We start from the raw sequence: 9,755 nt of genomic DNA, 5'->3' as shown, positions 1-9,755 counted from the left end.
TCTGTCTGTCTCTCTCCCTATCTCTTTCTGTGTCTCTGTGTCTGTCTGTCTCTCTGTCTCTGTGTGTGTGTGTGTCTGTCTGTCTCTATCTCTGTCTCTCCTTCTCTCTCTCTCTCTCTCTCTCTCTCTCTCTCCTTCCAGTACTTAACCTTACAAAAAGTAGATACTCACATGCTCACAGGGGACCCCAAAGGGCTCCCTCATTTTCCAGATTGAGACTTTGAGGACTTTGCCCAAGATCACACAACTGGTAAGTAGTTGCAATGGAATTCAAACCCAGGTCCTCTGATTCCTAACCCAGCATTCTTTCCACTGAACCTTGTGGTCTTCCCATACTCAAATGTCAGCCCAGCTGAAATTTCCCTGGGTCACCTACCATCAACATTATTTAAGAAATGTCAGTCAGGTTCAAACCAACGGTTAACGGCTTCAGAGCCTCAGTAGTAGAGGGCGTTTCAGAAGCCATCTAGCCTGACTCATGACTGAAAGGGCATCTCCTCTACAATATCTGTCTTCCACTTAAATCCCTCTTGTGACAAGAGACAGACCACCTCCTGGGGGCAGGCCACTCCAGTTTTGGACAGTTCTAATCTTTAGAAGGGCAGCGGGGTGGCAAAGCAGGTAGAGTGCTGAACCAGGAGTCAAGAAGACTCATCTTCCCGAGTTCAAATCCAGTTTCAGACACTTATTAGCTGTGTCATCTTGCTTGCCTCAGTTTCCTCTTCTGTAAAATGAGCTGGAGAAGGAAATGCAAACCACTCCAGTATCTTTGCCAAGAAAACCCCAAATGGGGTCACAGAGAGTCAGACATGACAAAAACAGCAAAGCACAAAAGAATCATTAGAAAGCCTTTCCTTCCACCAAGCCTAAAACTACATCTCTCGCTTTAACAAGCCTTTTTAAAGTGACTTCTATAAGCAGGAGACCATCCTTCCGTTACCGATTGCTCTTCTTTGATTGTCCAAGCCCGTTTTGAATCTGAGATGACCAGCCTGCACAACTGTTCATATCATGTTCCCCAGCTACATGAAGGGCTATTTCTTTCTTAGTACTAAAATTACCATCCAGCCTCACAGCGTGTGCCTTCCCCTGGGACTCGGGGGGAAAAGACACAGTGTCTATTAGCATTGAGCGCTCAGAACTCAGTGTATGCTGGTTTGTTTGGATCGAACCAGTCCATAGATTATTGCATATGCCAGTTATGTGCCATGACTGTAAGTTTCTCAAGGACGAGGACCTGTCACACTCACTTTTTTTTAACTTTGAGTTATATTTTTTCAACTAGCAAAAATTCACCTTCTCTCTCACCCCAATACCCTCCTCCAGTTGATAACAAAGGAAAAATAAAATTCCCGTTATAAACATGTATAGCTATGCAAAACAAATTTCCACATTGGCCATGCTCCCCAAAATGTCTCACTTCTTGGTCAAGAGGCAGGTAGCGTATTTCATCATTAGCGCACTGGAACGGTGGTCAGTTGCTACACGGATCAGAGTTTTGTCTTTACCATATTGTGGTCCTTGTATAAATCGTTCTGGTTCTATTTGCTTTGCTCCATATCAGTTCATGTAAGTCTTTTCAGGTTTCTCTGCAACCATCCCTTTCATTGTTGCTTACAGTGCAATATACATGTGATATTCATCACATGTATATATCATAACTACTTCAGTCATTCCCCCAAATGATGAGCACCTCCATCCTTTGCCATCTTAAAAAGAGCTATAGGGGCAGCTAGGTGGTGCAGTGGATAGAGCTCCAGCCTTGGAGTCAGGAGGACTTAAGTTCAAATCTGGCCTCAGACACATAACACTTACTAGCTGTGTGACCTGGGGCAACTCACTTAACCCCATTGCCTAGCCAAAAAAAAAAAAGAGCTATAAACATCTCTTGTACATCCTTAGAGGCTAGGGGTTTAGTGATCTACTAGCTCAACACGGGCAGTGGATAGAGTGCCGGGTCTGGGCTCAGGAAGACTCAGCTTCCTGAGTTCACATCTGGCCTCAGATACTTACTAGCTGTATGACCCTGAGCAAGTCACTTAACCCTGTTTGTCTCAGTTTTCTCATCTGTCAAATGAGCTGGAGAAGGAAATGGCAAACCACTCCAGTATCTTTGCCAAGAAAACCCCAAATGGGGTCATGGAGAGTCAGACATGACTGAAAATGACTAAAAAGCAACAAAGAGTTTGTTTTTCTCAGGATTAATGCTACCCTTAATATGCCCTCCCTATCCCTTCACCCCTTTCCCTCCTATACCTCAGCTGAGTGAAAGGTATTTCTGTATCCAACTGTGTATTGTATATGTACATATTCTTTCCTCCTTTGACCAGTTCAGATGAGATGAGGTTTAGGTGCTAGCCACTGCCCCTGATCCCTCCTCTGTCTCTGCAGATGTCTACTTACATAGACTGTTTATGTGAGAGAATTTTCCCTAACCTTCCTTTCCCTTCACTCTAATTTATTCTTCTTTTCCTCTATTCTTCTCTTGAGATCCTTAAGATATAACAGAACCACTCTCAGGCCTTGTCTAATTATACTCTCTCATGCTTGCCTTTTCAGTGAGGATGGGTGAGGAGGGAGGAAGGGAGAAAATTTGTAACCCAAAGTTTTAAAAACACATGTTAAAAATAAAAAAAAATTAAAATTAAAAATAAAATTAAAAAATAATAATTATACTCTCTCTAATGGCCCCTGATGATGGGGTTCAGGGGAGAAGCACGTATCCTCTCCGCATATTAGAATGTAAGTTGTTTTATCTTCTCACTCATCCTTATGTTCAATGCCTCCAGATCCTTCTAAATTACTGCTATCTGAGCAAGATGTCAGCCTGGAGCTATCCCCTCTTGTAGCTAGAGTGTCTAGTTCATGACTGTTGGTGACTGCAGCCTCAGCCAGTCCAGTTCTGAAGCCCTAAGGCCATTCCCCATTCATGTCACCCAAATCCCAATGGTAGCCCACGCATTTCTTCCTTTAGGCTATGTGCTAAGACTCATTGCATTCAGGAAGCAGTATCATTCTTTCTAAAGAGCTCTGGAAATCTAAGAGGTGAGTACTGCCGCATGGAACATTGATCATGGGGATACTGGAATACCCCACCATTGTAATAGAACCATCTCCATGTCTGTAAACTGAAAGTTTCGCTTCATCCTGCTCTGTCAGGAGCACATGTCCAAGGCCTGGTTTTTCCCAAGCTCACCTTGCATGACTTGGCTGAATTGGTCAATGTTGCATGACCACCAGTCAGCACCAGAACAGTCTGCTAGCATTTGTTCTCCAGTCACCTTCTGACCCTTATAGGACAGGCTTAGCTCAGCAAGTAGTTAAGTAGGGATCCAAGCTGTTGAGAGAAGCAAGGAGGTTCTGGCATCTACCACATGTTTATGTCCCCAGACCATAGTTCTCAAAGGTCTCAGTAGAGACCATCTGTCCCTACATTCCATCTCCAACAGATCATTAAGATTAGCATCAACACCTGCCACCAACTGAAACCGACTGCCCTGACAGTCTAGCTTTAAGCAAAGCTCTCCCCTAGCTCTCCTAGAAAGATGCTCTTTCTCTGAATGGTTTTTACAAAAATCTCCTACAACCAAGCTGCCCAACTCTTAGAATGTGAACTCTCTGAAGATGGCCTTGTGACTGCTGCCCAAGGCTGGGGGTAGTCTGGGTGTAGAGATAGTCTCTTTGTTCAGGAGGGATATGGTGTCACTCTCTTAGCCCCTTATTGGAGTGAGCCCACTTCTCCTTGTAATATTCATTCTCTCATTAGTTGTTAACCAATCAGAGGTGATTGCCACCCTCAGAAACACCCACTCTTCCAAGGGCATATAAACTGTGAGCCTACCTCCATGAGGGGTCTTTAGCATTTGAGAGTGCCATTGACTTCTTTTATTAATAAAATACTAGCATTATTGATAAAATTATTAATTATCTAGAAACTATATATCTTGAACTGTTTAAACAACACACTAACTACAAGTGAGGAAAGACCAGGATTCACACAGTTTAGTGGACAGGCTCCTGAGCAAGAAGGCCAGGCCAACCTAAATTTTGGACACCAGTTTTCCCCAGCTAAAAAAGAGAGATAAGTTTCTGTTCTCATTTTATTTCACTGAAATCAAGAGGATAAAAACTATTATGAAGCCTGGGGCAGGAAAATGAAGACCAGGGAGGCATAGGTTGCATTTTCCTCATTGCCTATCAAAGGTAAGAGATTCTGGAGAGAAAAATTAATTAGGGAAGTGAATAGCTGGCTGACAAAGTAGCATATGAGAATGGGATTTGGATTTCTGAATCACAGCTTATAATTAGGGTTAACAGATTCCTGGCCAGAGATGGAGTATACCTAACAAAAGGTGATAAGAATGCATTTGCCAAGTGCCTTGGGAATCTAATCAAAGGGATTTTAAGCTAAAATGATGGGGGCACAGAAAACTACCTAAGTATATTCCCCATAGAAGGAAGAAGAAGAGAAGCTAAGATCCCTCCCAGAAATATACGTGTGTGTGTGTGTGTGTGTGTGTGTGTATATATATATGTTTGTACACACACATATATTTGAGTATATAGATATATAGATATATACTCAAATGCCCAAAGTTTAGGCAACAAACGAGAAAAACTAAAGGTTTTACAAAACAAAGTAAATTTGACCTCCAGATGTCACTGAGACTTGATAGAATGAAATCCATGACTAGACCATGGCTCCAGAGGAGTATGCCTCATTTTTTTTTAAAGAGAGGTGGAGCAATAGCATACATTAAAAAGACATATTCATATGGGGAAATTTAGGAACAAGAGAGAGGAATAATGATAGAGAGTATTTGGGTGAAGTTCAAAGGAAGGATAAACAGAACTCTTCAGACCACCTGGACAAAAAAAAGAAAGAGATAAGGAGTTTGGGTAATGGATCACATGTCTAGCACAGAGGTTCAATCTGCTAGTGATGGGGAGACTTCAAATATCCAGATAATTCTAGAGCTTTCAAACTCTCTGTGTCTTTCTTTCTCCCTGTTTGTCCCTCTCTGCCAAAAACAGAGCAATTAATAATTTCTTAACTTGCCTTGGTGATCATTTAATCCTCCAAAAAGCAGACAAACCACCAAGAGGAAATTCTATTCTAAATATGATTTTCACTAATGAGGAAGGATTGGTTTTGGGGGTGGAAATGATGGGGACCTTGTGGGAAACTGACCATTCCATTCTAGAATTTGTGATAGAAATGGAAAGGAAATCTGGGAGTAGCTTTAACATGTATCTTAGATTTTTAGAGAACACAGATTTCAAAGAGTTCAGAGGAAAGAAAGAGAGAGAAAGGAAGGAAGGAAGGAAGGAAGGAAGGAAGATGGAGAGAGGGAAAGGAGGGATGAAGAGAAACAGCAAAAAAGAGAGAGAAAGAGAAGGGGGAGGGGGGAGAGCATGCTTTTATTAAGTGCTTCTATGTGCTAGACTAAGCACTGAGCATACAAAAAGAAAAAAAAAATCCACCCCTCCCTCAGGGAGCACACATTTTAATGAGGGAAACAAAAGCTAATAGGGAACCAGAAAGCAGAAGGGAGAGCAGAGAGCAGAGAGCCCTTCAAGAATTCTGACCTAGGACTCAGATTCTTACAGTCTAACCAATAGCTCACAGATGCTCAGATTCTTTGAGTCTGACTAATATGGCAGGTATTTAATAAACCTTGTCTCTGGCTGAAAGAAGACTCGGGTTGAATTCTTTTGGGCAGGACCCACATGTTGTGATCTCAGGGTCTCAGCACCCCTAACCTCTAAACCTCAACATTTTGGTGGCCTGTATGGGGAAACTGCCTAACCCCAAATTCTTTTCCAGCCAAGACTGGAAGGTATGTAAGTCTCAATCCCCTACTTTCTTGCGCTGCACTTGGGGTTGCTCTCCAAGCACCTAGGAAGGCTTGGTGGTGCTTTTCGGGCAGACAGGCTGTCTCACATTTGGGCCTGACGCTCTCAGGCTCTCAGTCCACCGGTTCAATTCGAGGTCATGGACCTGGGCACACCTTCCACAGCATTAAGGACAAGGACAGACTCCCTGTCTGGAAGAGTATGCCCAATTCTGTCAATTCTCTCGGTGCTAGGGAATTGGGAAACTGCAGGTGCTTTTTAGTTCCCTAAGGCTTATTCCCTTCCCTCTACACCCCTAACTCCTCCTTCATGGAGGTTATGGGGAAAAGTTAGAACAGCTGAAAACATCTTTGCAGATTCTGGAGGTTTTGTGATTGATCATTAAGGAGTTTTGAAACACCTCTGTACAACCTGGTCACTCCCTTCCCTTGAGTCAAGAGGATATCTGTTAACCCCTCTCATAGGAGAAGAGAGTTTCATTCTTTCCCCCTCATCTTTGATTTCATCCTCCCCAACCTGGGGAAAGGAAGGAGTGGGGAGGGCAGCAGCTGCAGCATGGGCCCCACTGGCAATGGCCTTGGGTTCTAGGGCAACCTCTGCCTGGAAGCATCACCCAGGTTCAGCACATCCTGCTCAAGATGAAGAAGTTAGCCTCCAAACTTGGGTAAGCATGCTCCTTGAAAGTTGTAGTTTAACTGTTAGTGATGAGATGTTGATTCTCTGTGTAAAGTAATTTGGAAATGCGTTTAACAAAACTGAAATCATCTGATTGGTAATGGATTTGTTTCAAGTTTCAAATTGGTGAACTTTTTGTATCAGTTATGTCAACCATCTTTTTATAATTTGGTTACCACTAAAATAATCTGGCTACTGTTGATTGTTGTTTTAATGTGTAAACTTGCCAAAAAGCGTGTGTGAGTTTTGTCTTGCTGAGAATTTGCAAATATATAGAAATAATCTCTAACAATTGGCTTTTTACACCAGAACCAATTTAAATTTGAGATGTAAATCCTGGAAAAGTTTTTCCTAAGCTGTGATTAGTGAAACTTGTTGTTTGAGGTAAAAGCTCATGAGATTTTATTTGAGTTGCCTGATGGATCATAATAATCCATCAACAATCAATAATCCACTAACTGAGAAATGCCACAAGCTATTCAGAGAATGTGATGCTGGTGGGAAGTCAGCATCGGGAAAAGCTGAGAGGACAATTTTAGCCTCAGTCTAAAATGGGATCCTCCTGGCTCAGTTTCCCCATTATGTTCCTTTGAAAAGGAATGTTACCCACTTTCCTATTCCTGAGTCTGGCTATGAGGTGGATTTGATACTACATGATTGGAAAACTGAATTATCTGGATCCAAAAAGAGCTAAAGATGTTTTATCCTGTCATATCTGGACCCTGCAGTCTTTTCTGTCAGATTGGTGTCTTCCAGACTACAGGCCATTCACTTACAATTGGTAGCAAATAGCAGGTACCAGCCAATGCCCCCCCTTCATCATTCCCTGGATGCAACCTGTGCTTGGTTCCAGTCAACCTCCTCTTTGGGACTCCCTCAAGGCAGGGACAGCTCTACACCCCTTGCCAGCAGGAAGCAGTTTCAGAAGCTGAGACCTTCACCCCTTAACCCAAAAGAATTTGGGTCTCATTTGTTTGAGGAGCGAATGATGGGTTGGGATCTGGACCCCAGAAAGGAAAAACCCTGGGCTTTCCTACTTGGCCAAATCTCTGGTGTTCACCTGAAGCTATAATCCCATCAACTGGCCTTTTGTTATCTGCCTACACCCAATCCCCCAATTCTCTGTTACCCTTAACCTCACCTAGCCCTCCATTGTCTTACCTCCCTATGGCCCCTGGCCACTTCCCACTCTTAATCCTAGCTAGACTCCGTTCTCCCTTAGACACTTGGTCCAGGTCCCTGGCATTCTATTACTTCACAGTGCCTGCAGACCACTTGGCCACTCCAAGATCCCTCCCATAGTCTTTCTGTATATAAGGTCCATCTTGTCTCCATTAAGGTGCTCAGATTCTTGCAGTCTAGCCAGTAACTCACAGATGCTCAGATTTCTTAGGAGTCTGGCTAATATGGCAGATCTTCAATAAACATTGTCTCTGGCTGAAGAATTCTGACCTAGGTATTCTGACCTAGGAACTCACCAATCAGAAAAGTGGGGTTCTAGGAAGCCAAACTAGGATAGGAAGGCTACTAGTACTGAGATAGAGAGGAAGTTTAGAGAGGGAGTCTATCCTGGAGTGAAGTGAGCATCACAGAGTAGGTAGAAATAGGTGGGATTCCATGTAGTAAAATGCATCGGGCTGTCAGCCCAGAAGAGATGAGAAATGCTCAAGAGTGAAATTCTGAAGACACAAAGGGTAACAAGTTCAATGAGGAAAAATAGAACTTGTCTGAAGGAACCAATGTGGATACACAGGGACTTTTCCCTGTGTTCTGCCCTCCTCCAACCTCATCCAGAATAGTAACATGCTCAGTTCTAGACATCACTTTTTAAGAAGAACGCTGATAAGCCATAGACAATCAAGAGGGAGACAACCAGGATGGGAAGAGCCTTGAGTCCATGCCATATGAGGACTGGTTCAAAGAAGTAGGCATATTTCCTAAAAAAGAAAGGACTCAGTGAGAAGTATGAGAGCTATGTTCAGGTATCCTCCATCATGGAGGAAAGGAATTAGTGTTGTTCCATTTGAGCCCAGGGGTAAGAACCGGGGTAAGAGATGGAAGGTAGAAAGAAGAAGATAGGGCTCCATGCCAGGGAAAACTTGTTAATAATCAGAGCTGTCCAGTACTGAAATGAGCTCCCTGAGGACATGTTGGGTCCTTGGAGGTCTTAGAGCAGAGGTTGCATAACATTTGATAGAGTGAGCATTCCTTTCATGTGTGGGTTGGACTAGAGAATTACTGGGGTCTCTTCCAACTCTCAAATTGTTAGAAAGTTTTGTAAGTCTTTATTCCAGAGCTTTGCCAGCCCCTCTTAATTCTAGAGCCTTCCTTCTGTTATTTCCTATTTATCTGGTATATAGCTTGCTTTGTGTATATTTGTTTGCATGTTGTCTTTCCATTAGATTGTAAGCTCCCTGGGGGCAAGCATTGTCTTTTGCCTTGTCTTTTTTTTGTATCCCCAGAGCTTAGCACAGTGCCTAGCATATAAAAGGTGCTTAATAAATGTTTATTGGTGGATTAATTATTCAGTTCTTAGGATGAAGGGAAACTAACAGGTTAATTAAATGGTTCTTTGCCAACCATGAAATCTTGTTTTATGCCACTTATTTAGTCTGGTTAAGGATACTACACAAGGATTGATCCTTGAAGGTAAAACATAAATCTTAAATCTTTCACACCCAGAATTCTCTCATCAACTACTCATATTCTCCACAATGATCTGTAATATCAAGTATGCTCCATAGATTTTTCCTCATATGGGGACCAGATTCCAAAAAGCTTTTGTCCTTCACTGCAAAATGAGGCATATGTTTCCAAACATGGTGGATCTGTTCATCTGTTTTGTCTAACTACTTATTTGTAGATTCTATGGGAAAGGAGGGATGGTGTGTGCATGGGAAAGGATCCTTGGCAACTGACCAATGTTTTAAAAAGGCATCAGTGAGACACTGCTTTTTTTAAGTGTTCTTGAGCAATGTATAAAGTTAAATTTATTGATTTACTGTCCTTCATCTGATATTGCTTCTCCTAATTTAGACCTTTTTTTTGGCAAGGCAATGGGGTGAAGTGACTTGCGCAGGGTCACACAGCTAGTAAGTGTCAAGTGTCTGAGGCCTGATTTGAACTCAGATCTTCCTGAATCCAGGGCTGGTACTCTATCCACTGCACCATCTAGCTGCCCCCCTAATTTAGACCTTTAAGGGAGGAGATAGATTACACACTAA

Source organism: Vombatus ursinus, unplaced genomic scaffold (assembly GCF_900497805.2).
Source record: "Vombatus ursinus unplaced genomic scaffold, bare-nosed wombat genome assembly UNPS02014768.1, whole genome shotgun sequence".
In the NCBI taxonomy this organism is placed as follows: Eukaryota; Metazoa; Chordata; class Mammalia; order Diprotodontia; family Vombatidae; genus Vombatus; species Vombatus ursinus.
The sequence above is the reverse complement of the archived record's forward strand: the minus strand, read 5'-3'. Positions refer to the sequence as shown.